At 53.7% G+C, this 26,879-nt stretch overlaps 1 protein-coding gene across 2 annotated transcripts in view; it reads left to right on the top strand.

Moving 5' to 3' along the window:
- Nucleotides 1-312: 312 nt before the first annotated feature.
- GDPD5 (glycerophosphodiester phosphodiesterase domain containing 5) overlaps nucleotides 313-26,879 on the top strand; it is a 90,260-nt gene continuing 63,693 nt past the window's right edge. For both annotated transcript variants that reach the window (XM_023209373.3, XM_026447473.2), the window contains exon 1: nucleotides 313-1,067. The gene's annotated coding sequence lies outside the window, so the exon portion shown is untranslated. The remainder of the gene's footprint in view (nucleotides 1,068-26,879) is intronic.

Genomic DNA, 26,879 nt, shown 5'->3' with positions numbered 1-26,879 from the left:
CATCCGGGTCCCGAGACCAACACCCTCCCCGACTCGACCCTTTCTGAACCCCCAGCCCCGCCATTGTCCTCTTGCAGCCGCACCTCTCCATTGTCCGCCCCGCCCTCTCCGAGGTAGAGTCCGCGTTCCGCAAGGCGCCGCTCCGCTCCCACCCTCGGATTGGCTCCTGCGGCCCCATGCGCGGGGCCCGGGAAGGGGAACGGGCGCGCGCCCCGCCCCTGCCCGCTGCCGGCCGGGGGCGGGGTCCCTGCTGACTCCGCCCCGTCCGGGCGGGGCCGCGCTGGCTGGCGCTCCGGCGCTGGGCGGCGCTGCCTGGGCTGAGATCGGGCTGCGGCTCCGGTGGGGGTGGGCGGCGGGGATGACAGCGGAGGTGGCAGCGGCGCTGAGCGAGCGGTGAGCGAGCAGGGGAAGAGGAGGAAGTGGAGCCGCAGTCGGGAGCTCGGGAGTCGGCTGCGGCGCCGAGGTCCGCCCCGTTTTACACAGCGAGCCGAGCCGGGACCTGGAAAGACTTCCCCGCGGGGCTCCGGCCGCCGCACCTCCCCGCCGGCGCCTGCACTGCCCTGCCCTGCCCTGCCCGTCCCAGCCCCGCGGTCCGGGGCGTGCGGCCGGGACGCGCGGAGCCCCGGCCCTGACCCGCTGCGCCGGGGCGGCACGCTCCTAACCCGGCCGTACGGGTCCGTGGTTGCAGAGTCGCTCCGCGCCTTTCCATCAGTGAGGGTCGGAGCCCCTACTCCGGAGCTAGCGCATTGTGGCCCCAGGATCTCGACTCCGGTGCACGGGACCCCGGACGCCCCCAGCCTCTGGCTCCACGAGACCCCAACCTTCAGTTGCCTCCACCCGAGTGCTTCGGACTTGGAACAGCGCGAGTGCCCAGGAAGCTCCGGCCGGGTCGTGCGCTCCGTGAGGGGTCCTAGGCAGGCAGGACAGTCGGACCGAACCGCCGGGCGGGTGCCACGAACCCAGGCTGCCCCCTTCCTCCCGCCTCAGGCGAGGGGCTCAGTGCCTGTCCCGAAGATAACACAGGGGTCCCCTTCTGTCCCGTCGGCCCGCGAGAGCCAAGGCTGCAGGTGAGAGCCCCGGATGCGGGGCAGAAGCGGTTCCCGACCCCATCGCGGCAGCGCGGGGGCCAGCGGAGGGAATCTCGGGGGAAACAAGCAGAGGCTGGAACTGGCTGGGAGGGGGCGCGGGCAGGGGAGGGGAAAGAAGGAAAACGGGCTCTTATTGAGCGCCCATTGTGTGCGGGTCCGCGCCCCGCCACGCCCCGCCTAAAGCTCACTGCTACTCCTGAAATAGGTGTTGTGTATTATTATCGGCGCTTGCAGATGGAGAAACTGAGGCTTAACGGGGCTGAGTGATCGTCTCCTTTCACTGCGGGGAGGAGACTGGGGAAGCGGGAGAGGATAGAAGGGGAAGACGCAGAGCACCTGAGCGCTGATCCTAAAGCTGAGGAAGTGGCTTTTTCTTGCCTCCCGCTCCCTGGCCATGCCACCCCCCAGGAAAGGTGACTCAGAGTTGAGGGCAGAGGTGGGAAGCTTCCTAGTTCCAAAGCTGCTCTCCCTGTGGGCCCAGGATGTGAGAGCGGCAGCTCCTGGCCGTTGTGTGTCAGACTCCAGGGTCTCTAAGACACTCTGGAGATCCTGAGATGTGCTTATCTGTTGGTGAATTCACTGCAGAGATCCCCAAGTAAGGGTCTGGAGATGTGACCCCTCTGGGGTGGCTGGAGATGTGGCTCACGTGGCTCACCTCCCTCACATTACTAATGGAGACACTGAGGCCCACCCGAAGGGAGTGTCAGTTGTCCGGTTCTAAAGACAGTGAATCCTTGATCCAGAAGTAGACTTGAGAAAACCTTCGTGAGCATCCTTCAAAGTATCCACACTCCTCCCCAGTTAGGATCTTCCGGATAGGTGGCTGGGGCTTTCCCTATCCCTGATGTGAGATCTGGGCGACCATGTATGAGGCTGTGGTGAGAATCAGTGTGGTTGGTGCAGGGGCCCTGAGGAGTGCCCACAACCCCATAGCCTTTGGCCCAAATGGAAGGTCCAACCTAATTCTCTTCTGGGTAGGGGAACCTGCAGGACACCTCTGCCCAGGAAGGAAGGGACCTGCTCAAGGTCTCAAGGCTGGGGGCTCCCAGGGCTGGGGCACAGTCCCAGGTGTCTTGATTCTCAGGCAGGGGATGCTTCTGCTGCCCCCCAGGCATGTAGGGAGAGGGGTGTTGTGAAAGAGCCCTTGCCATGACTCTGTGGGCTCTTGTTCTGTGTGGGGAAGGGGAGGAGATCTGGCCCTGGTCTGGGCCCTGTGGCCTTGGCTAGGACTGGTTAACCCTAGATGTGCCCAACTCCCTGGAGTCAAAGGGAAACCTCCTTGGAAAGCCCCTGGAAGGTGGAGGAGGATGGTGAGAGGTCAGTGGAAGTCTGAATCTCAATCCCTGGGGTTGGAAAGGTTAGAGGAACCCAAAAGAAAAGGTGACTGAGGGGCTTGGGATTCCCTCTACCTCCTACCTCCATCCAGGGATTCAAATCCTCCCTCACAATAATCTCTACATCTAAACAAAGCTCTTTGATGAAATAATTTCACACCTGTGATCTCCTTTCATGATGTGGAGAGAGCCTGGAACCTGGAATGAAGCAGAAGAGGGTTGCGGAGTCACTAGAGACCTCCTGATGCATCCATGGTTCCTAGTGCCACCTTAAAATTGATTATGGCAGGCTGTGTGTTACCTGCTCAGTTAGTGGGGCCATCACATCCGACAGTTAAGTGCTAAGGGGTATGTCGTACTTGCCAAGACTGGGGTAGTTATTAACGGCCCAGTCTTGTGTGGGAAACTGAAGCTCAGATAGGTAAAACCACTTCCCCAGGGCCTTTGAGTTTGCTTGTAGAACTGTTTAAGTGCCAACTGCATACCAGGTGCCCTGGAAGTTACCCAGATGGGCTAAGCGGCAACCTCGAGCCACAGTAACTGGTGAGCCCCAGATAGTGGTGAATCAGACAGACCAGGTGGGCATGAGTCTACTCTGTCTCCCACTAGCTGAGTGGCACTGAGCAAATCACTTCATCCCTCTGAGCCTATAAAATTAGAATACCTCCTTTAGCAGGTTGTTGTGAGGATTAAATGAGCTACAAAGATGTAGTGCCTGGCCAAATATCTGTTTCCATCCCTATGAAGAAAAGGAAGCTTGAAGTTTGACCAGGAAGTCTAGGGAAATTCTCAGACTTGTTTTAGATTAGAACGCAGGATATTGTTGCAGGCTTACAGACCTGATTTTGCTCAGCTCAGGCTGCTAGTCTCATAGCCTCTAGAATCAGTCTGCTTGGGGACACTGGCAAGGGGCTCTGGATTCTTACCTTCTCCCTTGGCTTCCTGCTGGCAGGGCTGTGGTGCCTGCAGCTGGTGTCCATTCCCTCAGGTCCATTGTCTGACCTCCCTAGGCACCTAGGTGCAGTGAATAATGTATTATCCCCTCAGCTGGGGGCACACTCAGGGAAATAGCTGTATGCTCAGTAAGCTTCTGAACCCTACCAGAGGAGGTGGGGGCTCCTGTCTGTGCTGTTAGCAGTCTTGGATATGGAGGGGCAGGCAGGATAGGAAAGGGAGAAAGTATCATCTGGCCCCCAACAGAAGAGAGCTGGGGTTGATGATGTCCTATCTCTCCTGTTGGGGGCTAGATGGTCCCATAGGCAACACTGGGAACCAAGCTAGCTGAGCTAGGATCAAGTGGGCCTCTGATTCCAGAGAGGTGGTGAAGGGGAGGAGTAAGGGGGAGGGTATAGGGCAGAAAGGGGGTGGAGGGGAGGCCCTTGAGGACTGGAGTAACCAGAAAGGCTTTGTCAGGGAGGTGGCTGTCTGGGCAGGAGCTAGAGGCAACTTGCTGTAGAGATGGGGGGTCCTGACATCCCTCCAAGAATGAATCCTGGCTGTGCCACCATCTCACTGAGAGCATGGGCAAGACACATGATCCCACCAGGCCTCCATTTCCTCTTCTGTGAAATGAGGGTCGTGATGTCCACTTCTCAAGGCTGTTATGGATGATCTTGAGATCCCATGTGTGAAACACACGGCACTATAGGCACTCAACAAGGGGGTGCCTCATCATGAGTGTGAACCATGGGTGGGCTAGTGGCGGGGCAGGTGGGATAGTGTGGTAAGCCAAGAGGTGGGGAGAACTTGGGGTGAGGAGGCTGGCTTGGTGGGGTTAGTGAGAGGTGAATGCCCATATGGGAGAGGGCCTTGAATGTTGGACAGAACTCACATTTCAGAAAGCTTAATGGAGCCCCCATTTAGAAGTCTCTGTGGCTCCTTACAGCCTGTAAGATGAAGACCAGGCCCTAGTTATGGCATTCAGGTCCTTGGTCGCTGTAGCCTCTGCCCGGCCCTCTGGCTCATTGCTCTACACTGTCTCCTAAACACACCACATGTGGCCCCATCGCAGCCCCTTTGCTTGTTCCTCCCATCACAACCGCCATCTCTGCCTCTTCTCCACTTATCTCCCCACCTGTCAAGACCTGACTCAGGTCATAAATTCCCTCAGAAACATTCCTGGATTACCCAACCCTCTGGTCATGCCCCCTCTGAATCTTTAATGTTCAACAGTAACAGTAAAAAATAATAGCTACCATCCATAACATTTTGCAGTTTGTAAAATATATCCACACAATACTACAGTGATGATATCAACAACAGCTGATACTCTTGAGTACTTACCATGAGCCAGACAATGTGCTAAATGCTTTATAGACACTCTTGTTCACCCAAACTCCCCAAGGTAGCTACTGTTATCCCCTAGAAACGGGCTCAGAGAGGTACCTTATCTTTCCCAAGGTCACACAGCTTGAAGGTGGTGAGCAGGGAGCCAAGCTGCATCTGTTTGAATTGTGAATCTGTGCTTAGAAGACGTACTGTCTCCTCACCTCCACCCAAGTACCTCGAAAGCATACTTTGTATGTAAAAAGCCTGGACAAGGCTTTTTCTCAAGGCTATGGAAGGGCAGTGTTGGACTGAGCATGGCACCCAGGAAGGACCTGGGCCCTAGGCTGTGCGCAGGCTGGCTGGCTGGCTGGGGTGAGTGGGCCCCTCTCTGGGGTCCTGTGTGTCCATGTCTATGGGGAGCAGGGTGGGGTCTGAGCTCCCCTGTAGCTCCAGCTTTCTACAGTGTCTTTTGTGACCCTGGAAGGAGGAGGAGGAGACTACAGCACCAGGGCCAGAGGATGTGGCGTGACGGGCAGCTGTGATTTTTGGCCTGGCCACTGTCTGGGCCAGTAGGCTCTGTGGGTAGCTGCCTCGCCCAAAGGAGGGTGGTGGCCTGAGCTGCAGGCAGCATGGTCATTAGTTGGCAGAGGAGACCCTGTGATTGGGAGCTGGCTGGGCCAGGCCAGGCCAGGTTGGCGGGACTGGAGGCAGGCTGGCCGGGCCACGGTGGGGTCACTGGCAGGGCAGCCAACTTCTCCTCCCTTTGCCCCCTTTGGGGTGGTAGCAAACACACACTGGGCACCAGAGCTTTGTAGGCCAAGGCTTACCCTTTCTCCTGCTGTGACCATGGGAAAGAGCAGTAAGGAGTTCAAAGAGGCCCAAAGATGCTGCCTCCTATAAGCTTCCAGGACTCCTCCCATGCAGGTGGGATCCAAGCCTCCTCTGCTGCTGATTCATGGCCATCTGCACACTGACTGTGGTCTGTGGATTGGGGTTCTGCTTGGTCTGCTTCCCTTGCTGGCTTGTCAAAACTAGATTCTATGTGCCCCCCACCCCCCCATCCTCCCCTCCCTCTGAGTGCCTGGAAGTGTGCCTGGCACAGAACCACACCCTCCGGGCCAGGGGAGGCAGTGCGAGCTGCCCCGTGGACAGCTTGCTCAACTTTTGCACCTCTGTTTTTTCCTGTAAATTGGGGCTGATAATAACTGTTATTAAATGAGATGAAGGAAGTGGGGTGCCTGTCCAGGCCTGGCACACAGGTGGGTACTCCATCAGCATGAGTCCTCTTGCCCATCCCCTCAATGGCTTTGGCAACTCAGTAAGAAACTGATGGAAGAGTCCAGTGAGAGATGGCAGGACAGAGGGTGTGCCAGGTGGCAGGGAGGCCTTCTCTTAGGGGGATTTAGCTGGGGTTTGCAGGGACACAGTTCCCACCACCTTCCGTGTGAACACTGGTGTGTAAGCAGGTGCTGTTGGCCTAGAAGGGTCCCGAGCTAGGTTCAGGGCAGGGGGCAGGACTGGGATACCTGGGGACTTGGGTTTTCTTCTCAGGCCTATGCAGAAGAAATGACCCAGGTGGGAGAAGCCGTCTGGTGTCCAGCTAGCACATGCTGGGCGGAGAGTATGAGTTCTTCCTTAAAGGGAAGCAGCGTTTATTTGGTGCTGCTCACACATGCATCCAACCAAAATGTAACACGGTTGGAGATTCTGATCTGTGGGGGAAACAACATTAGACAAAGAAATACACAGGTGCAAAACTTCAAAATTGTGAGAAGCAGGCTCCTGAGGCAGGGGCCAGTCCCATCTGTATCTGTGGCTGGTGGCACAGGGTAGGGCCAAATGACTTGGGCTAGTGATTTAACCTCTTTGGGTTTTAGTTTCCCCATATGTAAAGCGGGGATAATTATAGCATCTTCATCATTGAGTTGTGAGGGTGAAATGAATTATACATGTAAAGCACTCAAAAAAAATACCCAGCACATTATAAGCACTCAGTGCAGGTTAGCTGTTATGATCTCTATCTCCAGCACCTCACAGAGGATCTTAGAGAAAACAGGTGCTCAGGAAAGGCGTTTGGAGTGAATCCCAGGCAAAGGGCAGCTGCTCTGTGGAATGAATGAATGAACAGCCTGCTAGGGACGGGAGGACACAGAAGCAGTGACAACACAGAATGTGACAGGGAAGGCCAGGGGCCTGGGGTTGCCCAGCGCTGGGTGGGGAGGGGAGTCAGGGAAGGCTTCCTGGAGGTGGTGCCCGTGTTGCTGACTTTGACCTCTGTGAAGTCAGCACTGGACGAGCTGAGAGAGAAGTAGCTCCTCTCCAAAGGTAGCTGGCAAGGGGGAGTGCTTAGGCAGACCCCAGGACCAGTGGACTCCACAGGCCTCTCACTTCCCACTGCCCCACACCGTCTCTCCATCTGTGACATTCTGCTTTCAGGGCATGAGGAAGGCGAACAGGCAGGTGGGGAGGAAGTGTGAGCTGCTGGTCTGACAGGCCCAGCTCTTCCCCGGCTTGCGACCAGATCTCCTACAGAAAAGGATAAACAGGCCTGCTTTGAGTTCTTTTATCTTCCTGCTCCCAAGGCACGCCAGCAAGCAGAGGGGGTCTTCCAGCATTAATCCTGCAGCTGTTTAGCTTTTGAACGAGTGGACTCTGTAAAAAAAAATGCCACGAAGAATGTGTCTCACTCTCTCACCCAGAAGCCTCAAAGAGAAACTTCTCTCCCACTGACAAGGGAGCCAGGACCCCCCCAAGTGTCTTAAAGAAGCTCACCCCAGGGGCAGTCTGATATCAGGGGACCCCTCATGCTGCCTCGATTTGTTGCTGGCTGGGGGGCCTTGAGGACACCCTTATATTTTGCATGGCTTCTGCCCGTTTTGTAAAATGGGGTCAGGGTAATAAATCCCTTCTTTCCTTAGAGAGGTGTGGGGTAGGGGAGTTTCAGAGGTGGGAAGGGCAGCAGTGGGCATCCAAGCCCATGCCTTTCAAACTTTGTTTCATGTTAGAATCATCTGGGAACCTTTTGAAAGTCCTGCAGGCCCCACAATCTCTGGGGCAAGACCCAGGCGTCAGTAGTTGTTGAAGCTCCCCTGGTGATTTCAGTTTGAGAGCCACCTGGCTGCCCTCTGCAGCCTACCTCCCACAGTGTCCCAAGACAATACTTGCACATCCCCAGGACAAGGAGCTCATCCTTCTGAGGCTACTTCCTCCCCGCAGGACCTCCCTGCCTGGAGAGATGAGGGGAGTGGAAAGACTTGGTAATCCAGTTAACCTGGGTTCCAGCTGCTCCCTGCATGTCTTCTCAGAGCCTCGGTTTCCTCATCTGAAAAATGACAATAAAATAACGATCCCTCTGAAAGGGCCACAGAGGCCAGACGAGGCCACACATGGCAAACACCCACCCCGTACCTGACACCAGGCTGGACTGAGACCCTGAACTCCCTGCCCCAGCCACCTGAGGCCAGGTCTCTGAGATTGGTACTGGTTGGGGTGGGATCAACACCCAGCCCTGGGTTCCTTCCCACTGTCCCCTTTGTATCTAAGAGATAAGACAAGGCAGTAAGCATTTTGTTTTGCTCGGTTTTGCTTTAATGGTCAAAGTGTCAGACTCTCCTTAACAATGAAGCCTTGTCTGAATCTGCTTGTTTTTCCAACCCAGACACCCAACTGCACCACCCGCTTGGGGCCCCGTCCCACCTGGGAGAACTGAAGAATGTCAGAGGATTTTTTTTTTTAATCTAGGGGAGGGTGTCCAGGGAACATTGGAGGCCTTTGGGCAAATTCTCACCAATAACTGACTGCACTTAAGTCATCCAACTCTGCTGTGATTGTGAGCCAGTTCACTAAAATTATGTCAAGGCAGTTACTAGGTGTTGTGCCAAACCCCTATCAGTGCCAGTGAGGATGGCACCAGGCTCAAGAGACCAAAGAGGAGACCCAGAGCCAGCGAATGAAACATGGAGTTTTACTAGGGGCTCACACACAGGGGAGAGAGTTCAGTGGCTGCTGACTAGACCGAAGAACCACAACCACTTGCAGGAAGTGTGCAGTTTTTTTTGTTTTTGTTGAGATGGAGTTTCGCTCTTATTGTCCAGGCTGGAGTGCAATGGCACGGTCTTCACTCACTGCAGCCTCCGCCTCCCAGGTTCAAGCGATTCTCCTGCGTCAGCCTCTCGAGTAGCTGGGATTGCAGACATGTGCCACCACACCCAGCTGATTTTGTATTTTTAGTAGAGATGGAGTTTCACTATGTTGGTCTGGCTGGTCTCAAACTCCTGACTTCAGGTGATCTGCCCACCTCCGCCTCTCAAAGTGCTGGGATTACAGCCGTGAAAAGCATGCAATTTCTATAGCATTTTCACTTAGCACCTCCCCCAACAATTTCCACCTGGCAACCTGCATTTACCCCAAAACAGCAGGCCTCAATCCTGTTTGGCCCGCAGGTTCCATAGGATGGGCTGGGAGCTCAGATGTTCCTCATAGATAAGGAATGGATCTCCGGGTTGGCTACTCCCAGATCCCTTAGCTTAGAACCAAACTGCATTCAGGTGCGTCTGCCATACAAGGTCATTCTCAGGACTTGTTCAAGTCCAGTTATCTCTGTCCAATGTGTCTACCATAAAGAAGACAGAAAACTTACGCTGATCCTGGCTTTGTCACTTACTGGCAGGATGACCCTGGAAGAATCATTTTATCTCTTTGAGCACGAGTTGTCTCTCCTGTAAAATGCATTAGTAGGAAGGAATTCCTGGGATTGCCTGAGAAGCAAATAAAATTCTTGGTATGTGGAGCACAGTGCCTGCTGTATACTAAGCACTCAAAAGCTGTTGGTGCATACACTCACTGGGGAGCTGACCCCTGCCTCCTGCCCCTTCCTTCACTGGCTGGTCCATGCTCCCTATCTCCCAGCCTGCTCCCCTTGCCCCACCAGGCCCAGGCTGAGACAGAGGACAGAGGAGGCCTGCACATGTAATCATGGGCATCCCTTCAAACTGCTCTTCTTTAAGAGCAGAGGAGGCTCTGAGGGCTGGACAGAGGAAGACTACAAAAGAGGCCCTTGGTGGCAGTGCTTGGTCTCCTTGCCTTGGCACAGCCAGAGAGGGTGCATCAACCCAGAGTGACTGGCTCAGGCATTAGGCGTGTGACAAATCAACACAGGATAGTGCAGCACCGAGGGACTAGTAGTGGCTGGGAGCAGTTACCACTCAGGGCTGAAGGAGCAAGGGAAGTGGGCAGCTGTAGGGACAGGGGCTGTGGGCCATCAGTACAGGGACCCAGTCAACCCACGAGACCTCACACGGGGGAATAAACCTCAACTGTCTTTCCTCTTTCCTTTAGTTCCCCATCTGTGCTTCCTGTTGGGTGAACCTCTCTGGAAGCCAGCAGCACGGAGCCCACTACAGTCCACAGAGGTCAGTTCCCAGGTCCCCAGACAAGGTGGAGAGTGGCTCTGGAGAGGCAAACTAAAGACACTTCATCAATCTGTCCCTCGAAAGCCCAGGAGTCCACTGAATACACTGTCCTTAGGACACAGATTAAAGATCATCTGTTTTTACCATGCCCCTTAATGAAGGGACTCTCAGCTCTCACCCCAAAGATGAATCAGCAGCCCAGCTGCCACAGACACTTTGGCGAGACGAGTTTTGGAGTTACTCATCTCTCCATCTCTGCCTCCTCCCCCAAAGCAAGTTACAGGTGGCTTCTGGGGTGACCCTGCCAGGGACAGGGGAACCTCTGGAGTGGAGCAGAAGTCACAGGTAGGCTATTGTCGGGGAAGCTCAGGTGTACAGAGCAGCAGCCCCAGCCCTGCTGTGACTCACCCAGCCCGGAGCTGGCCCCGATGTGGCCACTTTATACACCTTCCTTAGAGTTGGGTAGTTGTTGCCACAGTTCTGGGGATAGTCCTGAACCCAGAACATGTTGCGCATGTCCCGGGTGTCATGAACCACACCAGTCTGAGTTCAGAGGGTCTCCCAGGAGCCTGTGAATGTCAGGTAAGAGGAGTGTGGGGCTGGGCAGGCCTGGGACAGGCCATGCAGCAAGTGCCACCAAATGCTGCCGGGCCCTGTGATGGGGAGTCTGGGTGTAGAGTTGGGTGGGGGGTTGGGGTTCCTGCCAAGTAGGGAGCAGGAGGCATAATGGTGCCAGAGATCAATCCTTGCCCAAGAGGAGGCCTGGTCAGGGAAAGGACAGAAGATATGGCATTTTGCACGGAAACCACGTGGGAGGCCCCCACGGGGTGTTGTCTGCAGAGGCACAGCTGGCAGTCCTACGACACAGAGCCCTTTACAGCTGGCCACCAGTGAGCACTCCCTCTCCTTCTTGAAAGGAACGCCCCTGGCATCTCCCAGCTCACACCTGGGCATCTGAAGTGGCACAGTGAGATGCCCATGGCAGGTGTGGTAACACCTGGATCCTCAGAGACTTCCTGAGAAGGGAGGTATGTGGGCCTCAGAGTCAGAGTTCTGGCTTTAAATCCTGGCTCTGCCTCTCTTGAGTGGAACTTAGAAGACATGGGCAAGTAACTTAGCCTCTTTGAGCCTCAGTTGCTCATTATAAAATCAGAGCAGCAACACTTACCTTCCAGGCTGGTTTGAAAGTAAAATGACATAATGCATGAGACAGCATCCTGTATTTCAGAGGAGATGTTACAGTTGCCCCCATCGTGCCCCCCTTCTCTGTGTTCATGCTTAATGCCTCTGTAGGAAGTTCTTTCTTGAGACTAATTGAAGTCCATTTTGCTGCTATTGGAGCCTTCTTCCTCTTGCTGGGAACTCTGCAGAGGCAGACTGAGCCCCTCCTCCATCCAGATGTGCCTTGTCAGTGCCTGCAGTGAGTGAAGCAGGGAATTGGGTGACTAGGTGTTGATTTTCACCTTGGGGCTTGTGGGCCCAGCCGTCAATGGCCAGAGCCTCTTGACCAGGGCAGGGTAGGGGTTGCATCATCCTAACTCTTCACACTGTTCTTCCTCTCTCTGCTTAATCCATGCTCCAAAAGGGGTGACTTTGGGCCAGTGCAGAGAGCCCTGGGCTGGGCCAGAGGCCTGGGTCCTGGCACCTCTGTCTCACTGTGTGGCCCGAGGCCAGTTAGCAACCATTTCAAGCCACCGTGGGCCTGCAAGAATGTCTGTGCTCTGGGGCCCAGGTCCCTCCAGTGAAGACATACGTAGTTCTGACTGAAGTCCCTTCTCCTGCCTCTCCCCTGCTGGGACCCTAGCCAACCTGGGAAGACAGCAAATAGGGTCCTGCTGGTGGCTGGCAGTGGTAGCAGCTGAGTCTACCTCTCAGACCTGGACTGCCAAGGGCAGGCTGAGAATTCAAGATTAGATGGTGATTCCTGGTAGATAGGGTTGTGCCTCCCTCCAAAACAGGGATTTTGAGAGCCTGGTGCTCCCCTTCCTACCCACTCAGCTGAACTCACCCAGCTCAAGGGCAGTCATATTTGAGTCTCTCCTTGGAGTGGATCCTTTCCCACGAGACCCACTTTCATCCCTTATTTTGCAGGTGGGAAACCTCGGGCTCAGAGGGGTGAGGTGACTGGCCTGAGGTCCCACAGCCTGTCGGTGGGGAGTGGTGAGGGTCCCTGGGGCAGCTCCCATGGCACCTGGGTCAGGCCGTGCCCTCTAGGTCCTTGGCAGGAGTGGAGCACAGGAGAGTCAGGAGGCTACTAGCCAGGTGGTCTCCTGGTCTAGGAGGGGGCCCCATGGGTTCCAGGGGAACCCTGCTCTGTGGGCCTTGAGGGGTCATCTGGGGCTCCTCGGATTGCCGGATCTCTTTCCCTGGGAGGAAGTTAGCCAAGGAATGCCAGAGGTTGAGAGTGAGGAGCCCAGGAGTTCTAGGCTGTGGCCAGTTCTGAGTGCCCCTGTGAACTTCAGTGTTTAGTTTCACGAGAATCAAGACTGACTACTTGTTGCCTTTGGACACATAACAGTTTAACTTTATGAAGCGCTCTGACATCTATTGCATCCTCACAGCAGTCTGTGAGAAGGAAGTGTGGGTCTTGTTTGGGAGGGTGGGAGAGTGTGGGCTCTGGAATCAGACACACCGGGCTTACACCCTGACTCCCATCAACTCTCTGACCTCAGGCAAGTTGGTAACCAGCCGAGTCTCAGTTTGTGAAACGGACAATTTACCCCCACAACAAATTGTTAGCAACACCTGCCTTGCTGACTGTGTGCATTAAGAGAACATCTGTAACTGCCAGGTTAGTGTCTAGTGCCATGTAATAGTTTTCATGATTTTTATCATACCCACTTTATAGATGGGAAGATGGAGGCTCAGAGAAGGAAGATGACTTGTCTGAGGTCATGTAATGATTTAAATCGGTCCTCCAGACTTCTTATCTGTGAATTTTTTTTTCTACAAAACCTCCCTCTCTATCCTCAAGTGACCCAATACCTCATTTATCCAGAACCTTCCATATGTGATGCTGTCTGGATGTGGCGTTGTGTCCCCAGGGCCCAACAGCACTTGCCTGGTACACAGTATGTCCTGTGCTTAGATGTGTTGATGAATTCATATAAACTGTAAGAAACATTTTTCCAGAAGCAGCAGCTAAGACCTGTATCTTGCGCTAAAGACTTCTCTCCTTTCTTTCCTCCCTTCCTCCCTTCCTTCCTCCCTTCCTTCCTTCCTTCCTTCCTTCCTTCCTTCCTTCCTTCCTTCCTTCCTTCCTTCCTTCCTTCCTTTCGTTCTTTTTGAGACAGAGTTTTGCTCTTGTTGCCCAGGCTGCAACCTCTGCCTCCCAGGTTCAAGTGATTTTCCTGCCTCAGCCCCCCACATAGCTGGGATTACAGATGCCCACCACCATGCCTGGCTAATTTTGTATTTTTAGTAGAGACAGGGTTTCACCATGTTGGTCAGGCTGGTCTCGAACTCCTGACCTCAGGTGATCCACCCGCCTTGGCCTCCCAAAGTGCTAAGATTACAGGCGTGAGCCAGCGCAACCAGCCCTAAAGGCTTCTTTGTGCTCTCTTGCCCATTAAGAACAACTCTAACAGTTTTGGTTGGAAACCTTTGCGAAAGAGATTGATCACTTTCTTCCCCTGAACAATGGCAACATGGATGGCTCGAGGAACAGGCCTTGGGAACCCCAACTGCCTTGCTGAGAATGCCAACATGGCTCGACCCCTGTGCCAGATGACTGTGGGCTGCTGCACGTGTTCAGCTCTGGTTTCTGGCTCTTCCCACCCTGTCGGTTCCTTTATTCTGCTGCCCATAGACTTGCCTCCAGAGTGCTGTGTCTCTTTCCTCTCCCCTCATGCTTGTGTGTGTGTGTGTGTGTGTGTGTATGTGTGTGTATTTCCCAGTTTGCTGCTTCTACCAGTTGGGGACTAAGAAGTGGAACAGTTGACCTTATTAGAATTGGTTCATGTATTCATTCATACCTATTCAACCAGCCAGCCATTGGTGAGCCTGGGTCACACTGGGGATTCTGTCTGTCCATTATTCCATGCATCCATGTATCCATCCATCCATCTGTCCTGATTGAGGACCTCTGCAGTGGCTTGTGATCAATCAAGACATTACCACACCCTCCTGGCCATGTATGCAGTGAAATAATGATGCACATAGCAAATGCTGGCACAGGACTTGACAGTTTATAATCTGCCTCTGCTTGCATTACCACACTGAATCTTCACAACAGCCCTGAGAATAGCATTATCCCCATTTTGCAGATGATGAATGCAAAGCTTAGCAGGATGGGGTCCCCCGCCCAATGGCCAGCAGTGAGCACAAAATCACAGCTGGAACTCACTTAGGTCTCTGGCCCACCCTGTTACCTTCTCTCTCCTTTGTGCTGCATTTGGAAGCTGTCTAATGCCATGTTCATTATCTGTCTCTGTCATGAGCTATTGGTGGTGGTGGCTGAGGTTGAACCTTCTGCCTCTGTCAAATGGTCAGTGCAGGGAAGTGAAGGAAGACACTTCAACCTGCAGACCTTGTCCCACCTGGACCCAGGCACACTATCTAGTCCACACTTCCCAAACTGTCCCCTGAGGAACCCTAGTCCCATGGCATGGGAATGGATTTGAGGATGCATGAGCCTACACATTTGAGAATCACTAGGTCACATAAATCTAAACAGGCCTTCTCAGGGTCTTTAATGTATTAATATGAATTGGGGACCCCAATGGGTGGCACAGTGTGCAGCCAGCCTTTCCTAAGCTCATTTGAACGTGCAACTCCTTGGTCAAAGAGCAGGGTCTGGACACATCATCTTGAGAAAGTACTGTGAGAAGATCTCATGGGCAAACCCTGACCTTGCTGTTTTGTACAAGGAAGTCTCCAGCTAGAGCTAGTTTCCTGGCCCAGGACTGCATTTTGAGAGAGCATCGCAGGGAATACTCTTTAGCCCCAGAAAAGGTTCAGTGGTAATGGTGGAACTTCAGGCAGCAGGGGCAAGTGGCAGGGGGAGATATTTTTATTCTTTCATCCACCAAACGAACATATCTCAGACGTCTACTGTGTGCCAGGAACAGAGCCAGCACTTGGAAATGCCAAGACAATCTGACTAAGACTCTTCCATTTCATTTTCCCGTGCCCACCAAGGATTTTTAAGGAAAGACAAGCCTTAAATACATGCTTTAAAAGGAAGAAGTGATTTGTTAATTGCTCTGGGTCGTTGCTTTGGATGGGTGACACATTTACTCAATTCAGTGGAGCTGCACCTTCTTAGTCCCAGGTCCTGAGGGGCAGAGAGTGAGGCAATTCCAGGACCCATTACCCTGGGCAGAGTGCACAGATGTTGCAAGGGAGGTCAAGAGCATGGGGAGGCCTGGAGGAGGAGGGGACGGGGACGGGAAGAAGTGAGTGAGCTTCCTCCTGGAGTCCATCAGTTTCAGCTTGGGGTTGGGGGGCACTTAAGTGAGGCTCTGTGAAGAAGAGATTGGGGAGTGGGGGTGGACGGGCTCCAAGTGGCTGGGAAGGGCGCTCTTCCAACAGCTGGAGCAGAGGTGAAAGGAGGCAGCACATGACACTGCGTCATGAGGACCCTGTAAGGAGCCCGTGGCTGTGGGAGCAGAGGGAGGAAAAGGAGGTCAGATGGGGCTGAAGAAGTTCCTGGGGAGGATTGTGAGGGTCTGAGCTCCAGCCAAGTGGGTGCTCACCTGACGAGCCTCTTCAGAGCTGGTCACATTCATCCCAGTGTCCCCCGCACCTGGGTGGTTCCCAGTGGGTGTTTGTGGACTGGCTGGACTCTCCCTCCGTAGGCCTCGGGTTCCTCACACTAGTGGTCAAGCGAGGTCACCTGGCACCTCCCTTCCTACCCTGAAGAGCTCTCAGGAGTTCTGGATGCTTGTGCAGGGGAAGGCCTGACCACTCCCCCTGGGTTGCCCCAGCCAGGCAGGGACCATGGTGCCCTGAGTGGGGGACAGCCCTCCTGCTGCCAGGGAACTTTGCCCTTCGTGCTTTCTCCCTTCAGCAGTTGACCCCCTGAGCCCAGAAGGACATTCCCAGAAGGACATCCTGTGACTGGGAGTGGCGGTGGAGTTGAGCGCATGCTGCAGCTTAGCACAGGGAGGAAGCTCTGCTTCCATCTATGTGAAAATGGGCAGCCAGGCGCGGTAGCTCACACCTGTAATCCCAACTTTTTGGGAGGCCGAGGCGGGCAGATCACTTGAGGTCAGGAGTTCGAGACCAGCCTGGCCAACATGGTGAAACCCTGTCTCTACTGAAAATACAAAACTTAGCTGGGTGTGGTGGTGGGCGCCTGTAATCCCAGCTCCTCAGGAGGCTGAGGCAGGATAATCGCTTGAACCCGGGAGGCGGAGGTTGCAGCAAGCTGAGATCGTGCCACTGCACTCTAGCCTGGGTGACAGAGCGAGACTCCATCTCAAAAAAGAAAAAGAAAATGGGCAAGTGACTCAGCCTGTGAGCCTCCGCCTTCTTGTCTGTTAGTAACTTCCACACTGGACTTTTATGAAGGTTCAATGGGATAAAGTTTATGAACATGGATTGTAAACTGACTTACTCTCAAACAAGTAACAGTTCTTGTCATTAACAATATTCATTTGTCCAATTTCTATTAATCCCCAAACCTCTGGACCACTCACCTCTTTTCAGGAAGTGCTCCCTGGCATCAGCTTACTGTTCTCTGTGCAAGCCGCCCCTGCTGGTACATTTTATCCAGGCGAGAGCAGTAGGACCCTCTGAATTATGTACAAGTCGCACACACAGGCCAGAACTGTGTGTCTGCAGCCCAGTCTGTGTTTGAACAGAAAGAAAGATGGTGCTGTCCTTCCAATCTGCTGGGCCCAGGGGCCAGATCCCGACCCTTCCCTGGCTGCAACCCAGGGGTCTTGGTCTCTGAGGAAGGCTGGGAGCACATGTCAAGAACACCCCCCACACCCAACTTGTCTGTCCTGTTTACAGTCTGGGTCTAACATGGCCTGCCCACATGCAGGAGCCTCTCTGTGTCCTGCATCCCTGGGTGGCTGGTGGGCATAGCGCTTGAGGGGCAAAACAAGACAGTCATTCCACATCCCTTTCACTTCCCCGTTCGTGCCAGGAGGTGTCAGTCGGGATGACCAAGATCTTCAATGTGGACACTGCTTTATTTCAGCAGGGCCTCGGGTACCCTCTCTGGGAGGCCTACAGCCTGTCACAGCATGCTGAGTCAAAGCCATCTGCCCAGGGTAGGTGCTGGAGGGACAAAGCTAGGTTGTGCCCAGCATCCCTTCTCCTGGAATTCTGGGGGTCCCTCTCAGTGCCCTTGTTCCTGAGCAGCTCCAGATGGTCCTGGCCCTATGGGGGGGAGTAGGGGCAGACAGCTGGTGAGGCTGGCACCCAGAGGCATCACAGATCCTCCCTCTGCTTAGACTGGCATGGGGGCCACAGTGGGGGAGGCAGAGTGGCAGGCAGGGAGAAGGATATACTGGGATATTGATGTAAACCTAAGCAGATTATTTTTAGAAGATCCCAGTGAACAAACATCAATTTACCCCTCCTCCAACTCTCCCCCTGTCTTAAAAAGACGGAGCAGGAACACACCTGGCTTCCTGTCGTGGTTCCATCCCTGCGCTTGTGCAACCTTGAATTTGTGCCTGGGCCTCTCTTAGCCTTAGCTGGCCTCATTTTAAGATGCCGATGATAAGGCCAACGTCACAAGGCTGGTGCGAGATCAAATCAACCCAGTGGGTGGCATACCCAAGAGGGCACCGGATGGATGCCAGGCCACCAGTTTGCAGGGCAGATCTAATGCTAGGCCAGAGCAAAGAAATTGGATGTTTTTAGATACTTGATCTGTGGTCTCTGTAAGCAGGGGACCAGGAAATTTTTGTCAACTTCCTCAAAATGATCAGTGCAGCTTAGACACATTTTTGTACCTTGTGACTCCACCAAAAGGGCTTCAAAATCACCCAGGTATTTGTTGACCTTTCCTCTGGGACCAGGTAAAGTCACTGGGTGTGAGTCCTGAGTCTGTCATATTAGCCAGGTGACCTGGGCGAGTCCCTTGTCCTCCCTGTCCTATAAAATGGAGGGAACAAGTGCCTAATTCTCAGGATCATTGTGAGCTTCAGATGAGAAATAATCTATAAAATCCTATTGGAGAAAAAAAAAAAAAAAGCTACTGATAGATAGTGGGTGTTGGGGAATGACGGCCCAGAGTGCAGGTCAAGGGCTCAGGCAGCCGAGGCTGAGTGTCCCGTCCTGAGGACTGGCGGGCTCTGTGATGGTCAATGTGTGTGTGGAGCCTGATTTGCTTTCCTTAATGGGACAGCTGTTTAATTAGCCTCTGAGTGTTCCTGACAAGTGTCCCTGTGATTGTCCCCAGCATCTGACAGGGTCAACTCTCTCCAGACCATGTGTGTGCTGAGCTGGCCAGCCTTGGGTGTGAGGCATTGACCCACTGTCCCATCCTCTGATTCTTGGCTTGTCACTCAGATGGCCTCGTGGGGCAACCACTGTGCTGGGGACTAAGGGAACAGGAGACAGCCCTGCCTTAGGAATCCCGGTCTGGGCTGAAAAGGAGGAATGCAGAAAAGGCTCGGTGGCTGTGACCCAGTGGGGCTTGGAGGCAGCCAGTGCCCCCCAGCCTGGGAATGATTCTGCCTGGCTCTGCCACCAGTTCTCTGTGTGACCTTGATCATAGGCCCTTTCTCCCTCTGGGCCTGTTTTCCCCTCTAAATGAGGATATTGGAAGAAGTGGTCCCAGGAAGCTGCGGCCTACAGCATAGCAGGGTGAGGGGAGCAGTGATCTGTGAAGCCAGCCCAGCCTGGGGTTCTCAGCCCGGCTCCTGCACTTTCCGGCCTGTGACCCTGGGTAGCCCACCCAACCTCTCCATGCCTGCCTGACAAGGGCATGCTGGCCCTGCTGGCACAGAGCAGACACTGAACACCCTGCCCAGCAGTATCTGGCATTGGTGGGCCCCAGGGCAGCTTTGACCCTTCCCCTCTTTCTTTCCCTGTTTGTCTCGGCAGTACCCAGAAGTTCCCTAGGGAGTCTTGCCCCAGTGGATGAGGGGTGGCGTAAAACAAGTGTTGCTGACCTCAGCGCCGAGTCCACCATGCTGTCTGTGCCACTCCCCTGCCTAGGGACCCCAGGATTGGGTTAGAGCTGGCCATCCTCTGCCTCTTAAGGGCTGGACGGAGAAGGGGAGGGGGGCAGGGGCAGGCTGCCCATTCTAGAGCCCAGCATCCTGTCTTTGTTGGCATCTTGGAACCTTGGTCCTTAGAACCGTGGACTGTTTCAGTTCCCAAATCTTGGAAGCACTGGATCATGGAACCATAGAATCTTGGTGATATGAAATCCAGATTTGGAGGTGGCTTTAGGGGTCACAATCCAAACCTTCACCCAGCCCAGGCAGCCCCTCTGCAGGCTCCGTGAACACTGGCAACTGGGGAGTCATCTGTAGTCCCTTCAGGTAGGTATTGGACTTTAGTCAGATCACAGAGCTACCCCCGCCCTTCCTTGTGGTCTTGACTGGCCACTGTGATGGCGTGCCTGGGGCTGGTTAGTGCTAATGGACAGCTGGGATGGAACCAGGCCCCTGCTCAGCTAAGAATAGAAGGCTTTGTGTGATTTAAGTAGCAGCCAGATCATATCAGGCCTCCCAGCCAGGCCCCGGGGAGCTTATTAAGCGGGATCTGGGGCCACCCTGGGTCCTCCTAGGTGGAGGGGAAAGCCACTGGACTTCCCCAGGGTTGCTGTCTTGTGTTTACCTGATGATGAATTTTCCTTTTCCCATCAAGTAAGTTCATCCCTCCTCCTTCCTCCTCCCTGGGGCTGGCTGAGGAGCATCACCCAGTGTTCCTGGGGGGAGTGTCTTCTGGGAAGAGCTCAAACAAAACAAAGCATCCCTGAGAGGAGCAAACAGATCGATGAAAATGTCTTTCAGACGATGGCGACCTTTTATTGAGTGCCTACTGTGTGCCAAGCCCTTGGCTCAGCATTTTGTGCTCTTGCCGTATCTGACCCTCCCAAGGGGCTCTGGAAAGGGTCCTTATCCCCATGATGCAGATGAGAACACAAAGGCCCAGCTGGTACTTGGTGGAACTGATATTGGAACCAAGGACTGCCCTACCCCGTTCCTTCTGGGAGAGAAACGGAGTTCCTGAGAGCTAGGGGAAAGAGGCAAGAGTCAGAATTCTTGGAGAGAGCCCTCAGCATGGAGGATTTTGTCTCTCTGACTGCAATGATTCATGCTTTACCTTATGTTAGAGTCTTTTCCACTTTTGGCAGCATGGAATAGGAGAAACGGTGCTGGACTGAGGGAGGAATTACGGCGCTATCACAAATATAGTAGGTGCAGGCACACGTTGGTTAGGTTTGAATTAAACCAAATCCATATAGGTCTCAGATTTCCCTTTTGTGAAGTGAGTAGAGGCTGCCTGGGGCAGGATCGTGAGGCTGCAGCTCCAGATTCCTGGTCTTTTGACCAGAGAGTGTCCTGTTCCCTGCTCTCTGCAGGTCTCTGGTGCCTCTTGCCTTCCCTTCAGAGATTATTCCCAGTGTGAGAATTGGAAGGACACCTAGGAATCGCAGGTCATTCGCTGATGGTACGGACAGGAAAACAGGGGCCCACAAGGACAAGGACTGGCCCAAGGTCATGCAGTGAGTGGGTCTCAGAGCACATAGTAGGTGTTCAGGAAATCCCTTCTTCCAAGCCAATGCCTACTCTCCTCTGGGGCACTGCTTTTTGGTGGTGATCTGGAGAGCTGGGGGTGGGGTGGGGGGCTGAGGCAGCTGGATCCTGAGAGGGAGGCAGGGGCCGAAGGTCCAAGCCTCTATCTGTAGTGCCCCAGGCCCATCTGTGCTTGCCCAAATCTTGCCCAGCTCAAATGCCCCCTCTTCTGTGAAGCCTTCCTGGACTCCCCTTCCTAATACCCTTTCTAATCTCCCTATCTACCTCAAGAGTGAGAGTATTTTTTAAAAATTGTATTATTTTATGTTAACAAACATAAAATGTACCATAGTAACCATGTTAAATACAGCGTTAAAAATACATGTTAAAAACCGTATGTTAACTATATTCGCATTCTTGTGCAACAGATCTCCAGAGCTTTTTCATCTTGCAAAACTGAGACTCTACCTATTACACAACTACTCCCCATTTCCCCCTCTTTCTCTGTCCCCTGACACCTACCATTCCACTTTCTGTTTCTGAGTTTGACTATTTTAGATACCACATATAAGTGGAAACATACAGTATTGGGCTTATTTCACCTAGCATAGTGTCCTCATGATTCATCCATGCTGTAGCATGTGGCGGGATCCCCTTCTTTGTTCAGCGGAGCGCTGCTCCATTGTGTGGCTAGACCACAGTTTTCTGTCCGTTCACCTGTCGATGGACCCTTGGGTTGCTTCCACGTCTTGGCTCTTGTGACAAGAGTGGGGAGTTTTGAAGTTGCATGGGCCTGGGTTGGACCCTGGCTTTTAGCCTCCCTTTAGCTGGGTCTAAGACCATCCTCACCTGCCACTGTGCCCAGTGGGATTGCTGCAAAGAGTAGAAATTGTTCATGTTGAAACACTTGGCATGCAGCAGGTTTGCAGTGAGTAGTAGGTGGGATTCATTCTTGTTATCCACTTTCCCTCTAGGGACAGGTCCCTTTTGCCCATGGCTATAGGACCCACAGCTCACCTGCACCCCATCCATGAGGCCAGCTGAGCACCTGGTGAGTCTCAGAATATTGGAGCTGGAGAACACTTGTACACAGAGAGGGGCATGGACCGGACTCATCCAAGTTCACACAGCCAGTCAGTGGCCATGCCAGGATTCAACTTGGCTCTCCAGCCTGGGGACCTTCCCTCTGCAGTCCCTGAGATCCGCAAGCCTTGTCCTTAGGAGGGGTCAGCTCCCTAGGGGCCTGTGTCTAATCCTGCAGCATTCAGGGCTGGGCGAGGAAGGGGGCTGGGAGATGAACATCTCAGGAGGCTCAAGAGATGAGCATCCGTAGTGGGCGGAGGCCAATGGCACCGGCTAGTCTCCTCTGATCACCTGACTTTTCCCAGGGCTGTGGACAGCGGAACTGCTTCAGCAACAAGGAGGTTCACTTCAGACTCATTTGCATGGTATAGGCTCTCTAAGGTCCTTGCTTCGCACCTGGGAGTTCATCTGCTTTTGCTCACTTTCATTCATTCATTTGCCTATTCCTTCCTTCACTCATTTATTCAGCAACCACTCCCTGAGGCCTGCTGTGGGCTGGGAGACCAATCAGACCTTGCAGGCACTCAGTATGGCATAGCGGTGAATGGTGTGGATTCTGAGGCTAAACTGCCTGGGTTCAAATCCTAGTTCTGCCAGTTACTACCTCTGTGACCTTGGACAAGTTGCTTAGCCTCTCTGCCTCAGATCCTTCTCTGAAGTGGGGAGAATGATAGTTCATAATTTATATTTGTTAGTTATTGTTGTCACATAACAAATCACCCCAAAACTTAGTGACTTTATATAAGAACAGTCATGGCTCAGGCGTGGTGGCTCATGCCTGTAATCCCAGCACTTTGGGAGGCTAGGCAGGTGGATCACCTGTGACCAGGAGTTTGAGACCAGCCTGGCCAACATGATGAAACCCCATCTCTATTAGAAATACAAACATTAGCTGGGCATGGTGGAGCGCACCTGTAATCCCAGCTACTCACGAGTCTCAGGCAGGAGAATCGCTTGAACCTGGGAAGCAGAGGTTGCAGTGAGCTGAGATGTCCCACTGCACTGCTACCCGGGCGATAGAGCGAGACTCAGTCTTGGGGGGAAAAAAAAAAGAGCAATCATTGTCTCACAGTTTCTATAGGCCAGGAATTTAAGTTGGACTCAGCCTTGGTCTAAGCCCAGTGGCTCTGGCTCAGGGTCTCACATGGTTTCTGTCAGATGGTGTCTAGAGTGGGGAGGAGCTGGGGTACCCGGAGGTTGGCCCGGCTTCTCTTGCTCTTTGTGTAGTCTCAGGCCTTCCTTTCTCTCTCTGTGGGCTTGTTTGAGCTTTCCCACAGCAAGGCAGCCTCAGAGCAATCACGGTGTCTACATGGTGGTGCAGGACTTCAGCAGGAGTGTCCTGGTGAAGGAGGCAGAAGCTGCTTCACACTCGATGACCAGTCCCTGAAAGTGCCGTAGTGTCACCTCAGCCATTACTCCCAAGCCCTCTCAGATTCAAGTGGGGGTGACAGAGACCCCACCTCTCTCCATGGGACTGGTGTCAGCATCGCTTTGTAAGAAGACGGTGTAGGATGGGAGACATTGCTGTAGATGTCTTTGGAAATACAATCTGTTACAGTTGTGAGAGTTAGATGAGTAAACACAGGAAATGCCTAGAACAATGCCTAGGCATCATATATAAATGGTAGCTAGATAAAGCCAAGGGTGATTTTGACCATATGCAACTTATTCATGATGTGCTGACTTTAGGATGTGACTGCCACTATGGAAGCCAATCCACTGAAGAGCGGCATTTCCCATTTGGGTATTGAGGGATCTATAGGAGTTCACCAGACTGAGGCAAGTGGAAAGGCATTCTATACAGAGAAATTAACTTTGCAAAGGTGTTGAGCTGGAGAGGGGAGTCCCTGGAGCAGGAACTTAGCTCCAGGTGGCAGGGCTGGCCTGAGGTGAGGAGTGAAGGAAGTGACTGGAAAGCCCAGGTTGAGAAAAGTTTGGCATGTAGGGTTTGTACTTAATCCTGAAGGTTCCAGGATGTCCTTCTGTTTCTCAGGCAGCAATATGAGAGGCTTGAGTACCATCATGAGGCAGCCATTTCTGAGGCCGAATCAACAGGATCTTGGGAAGTCCTGGACTTGGGCGTGTAGGGAGAGGTCAGGACTGATGGGGCCCACTCCTGGGTGTTTGGCACGGGTCATTTACATCGGTTTTGAATGTGATGTGCATACCTACCCTGGCTTGCTTTCCCTCCTTTTCCAGTATATTAGAAACTTCGTGATTGTTCTCTGCTCAGATTGGCTCTTTGGTAGGGGAGGGCAGAAGTGTAACTCCCTTGGCAGAGGGGTCTGGAGGAGCCTGTCAAGGCCAGTGGCCTCCTACTCTGCCCCCAGCCCTGTCTGTGGAGAGCGGCTCCTGCTCCCTCACCCTCTCCTCTCCCAGCACCCCTCCCCACTCTGATCACAGCCTTAGAGTCCAAATGGAACCAGCCAGACTGTTCAGGAGACTGTTGCCACGTCTCCCTGAGCCCCTGCTCTGGAGTCCTGAGCACCAGCCTGGAACCCTGACTGAGCCAAAGGCTTCACCCCGGAGCAGGTGACTCTGAGCGAGGCCATGACCCGGGTCTGTGTTTCCAGGATGTTTATGTCCCTGTGGACCTGTCTTTGCACAGCTCCATGTACTTCCGGAAGCCTGTGTGCTCACGCCAGTGTGCCCACTCGTGTCACCCGTGTCTGTCCGTGAATACGTGCCCTCTGTCTTTTTGGATGTCTCTGTGTGTTCGTGTGTGTTTGCACAAGTATGAGGTGGGCCTCTTAGGCTCTCCCCAGGGCCCCCATGGTATCTCCTCATAAATGGCAGGCAGATTAGGGTGCTCTGAAGGGGGCTAAGTGCGAGGAGGGGCCGAGCCAGGGGATAGCCCTTGCCCCTGGGGGCCTGTGGTCTGAGGGAAAATCCAGACCTCACCAATGTGGCACAGTCAGCAGAAAAATACAATTTCCAGATTTGAGAAACCTCTTTGGGAGCCCTCATGTTGCACTTGGCCTGGATGTTGGGCACCCAGGGTTAGACCCTGCCCCTACCTTCCAGAGCCAGCCCAGGCAGTCAGCTGTGCAGTTGGACACTAGCATGGCTGCTGAATGGATGGCTGTACAGGGCACATGAAAACAGGTAAAGGCATGCCCGGGCCTGCTGGAGAGTCAAGGAGGGCTTCCTGCAGGAGGAGTTTGAGTGGCGACTCCAGGGCTGTTTGGGGGATGAGAGGAAGGAGATGAAGAACAGAGCTGGGCTTGGCGTCAGATGGCACTGGAGGGTTTGAAGAGGGACATGGGGAGGGTGATTCTCATCTTCCAGGCCTGGAGGTTGGAGGGAATGGAGGTGCCTTGAAATGCGTGGAAAGGGAGAGGAGTTCCCATTTGGCCACTGTGGGTGTGAGCTTCCTGTGGGGTGTCCAGGTGCAGGTGACCAGAGGGTTGCAGGATACTTGAGTCTTGAGCTTGGTCCAGGTAGAGACGGGTGGTTGAAGCCGTGGGGTGGATGATACTGTCAAGAAGGATGTGGTGGGCAAGGGAGGGAAAGGGGGCTTAGGATTGAGAGCAGCAGCATTCAGGTGTGGGCAGAGAGACAAGCCAGCAAAGGGGCTGGTGAGGTGGGGCCAGAAAGGGGGACGAACAACCGGGCAGTGTCCTGGAATCCAAGGAAGGAGACTGGTTTTAGGAGGGCGAGTTCTGCAGTGTCAGCTGAGGATGGAGAAGTGCCCCGTGGATTTACCCACACAGAAGCCATTGTTGAACTTGGTGGCTGCAGAAGGTATAATGGGTTTTGCAGTGGCTGGGAGGAAGTGGAGATATGGGTGTAGACAACTCTCAAGTTTGAATGAGAAGGAAGGAGAGAAAGGGAAAGAGCTGGGAAGGGGTACCAGGGATGAACTGCATGAGCCCCAGGCCTGCTCATTGCTGACTGGAAGGAGCCAGAAGAGGAGAGAGCAGAGGCCAGAGGGAGGAGAGAGGGTAAACTGGTCATCTGTAGACACCCGCCTAGTCCTCTGCCCGCGGCAGGGAGGGTGCCTGGAGGGGATGGTGCTTTCTGGAGGAATGGTTGTGGAGGGCTGAGGGTGGAGGAGGTGCAGTGCTGGGTGGGTAGCCTTCAGTCCTGCCCTGACCTCTGCCAGTCTTCACATCTGCAGAGTAGGGTGGTAGCAGCCACCCTGGGGTGTGGGGAGGATCCCAGGAGGCAGAAGCCCCACTAGCTCAGAGCATCCTCATAAACCAGGTTCAGGTCAGGAGTTGAAGCCCAGGGCTGGGCAGGGTTGGCCTCTGGTGGTTTTTACATCTTCAGTGCTCACCAAAGCTGTTTCTAACACTGCAAACAAGAAAGGCCTGGGAAGGTCAGGATGTGGATGGCCTGCTTCCAAAGAGGCCACACCCAACCCCATCTCTGGGCCCAGCTCCCAATTACAAGGAAGTTCTTCCTTTGGGTCTAACCTAAGTTTTTCCCGCTGTGCATTCCCTTCTGGTGAACTTGTTCAACCCTGCTCCATGGAGCCAAGCCTATCAGCCGACCACTTGGAGTGGTGGCCAGTGTTTTTACAACTTGTTTTCATGAAGATTATTTGAAGTCTCCTTGCATTCCCAGAATGTCAGACCCGCCCTGATTCACAAGGATTGACCAAAACAGGGTCTGAGCCAACCAGAGGAATCTGAGGACTTAGTCATCCCCCTTGGATCATCTGCACATTCCTTTCCTTCCAGTTAAAAAAAAAAAGGAAAAGAAAAAGAAAGAAGGAAAGTTAACCTAGATGACCAGGAAGGGACAGTGGCATTTGGGGATGTGAACAAACTCAGATGATGCTGGTCGTGGATGAAGGAGTGGGGCCTGAGGGGTCAGTGCTTGGCTTTGCACCTGGCAGACGTCAATTCAAGTGCATGTTCTGCTGCTTGCAAGATGGGGATCTTTCACAGGATACACTTCACGTCTCTGAGCTTCGGTTTCCTCATCTCTGAAATGGAAACATTGATGGCACCCACCTCAGACACCTGAAACAGACCTAGAAGCAGACCCTGAGGCAAGGATTCGTGTGACAGGGATTCATTAGGAAGCTTCCCTGCT

This window comes from Piliocolobus tephrosceles, chromosome 13 (assembly GCF_002776525.5).
Source record: "Piliocolobus tephrosceles isolate RC106 chromosome 13, ASM277652v3, whole genome shotgun sequence".
NCBI lineage: Eukaryota > Metazoa > Chordata > Mammalia > Primates > Cercopithecidae > Piliocolobus > Piliocolobus tephrosceles.
The sequence above is the reverse complement of the archived record's forward strand: the minus strand, read 5'-3'. Positions and strand labels throughout refer to the sequence as shown.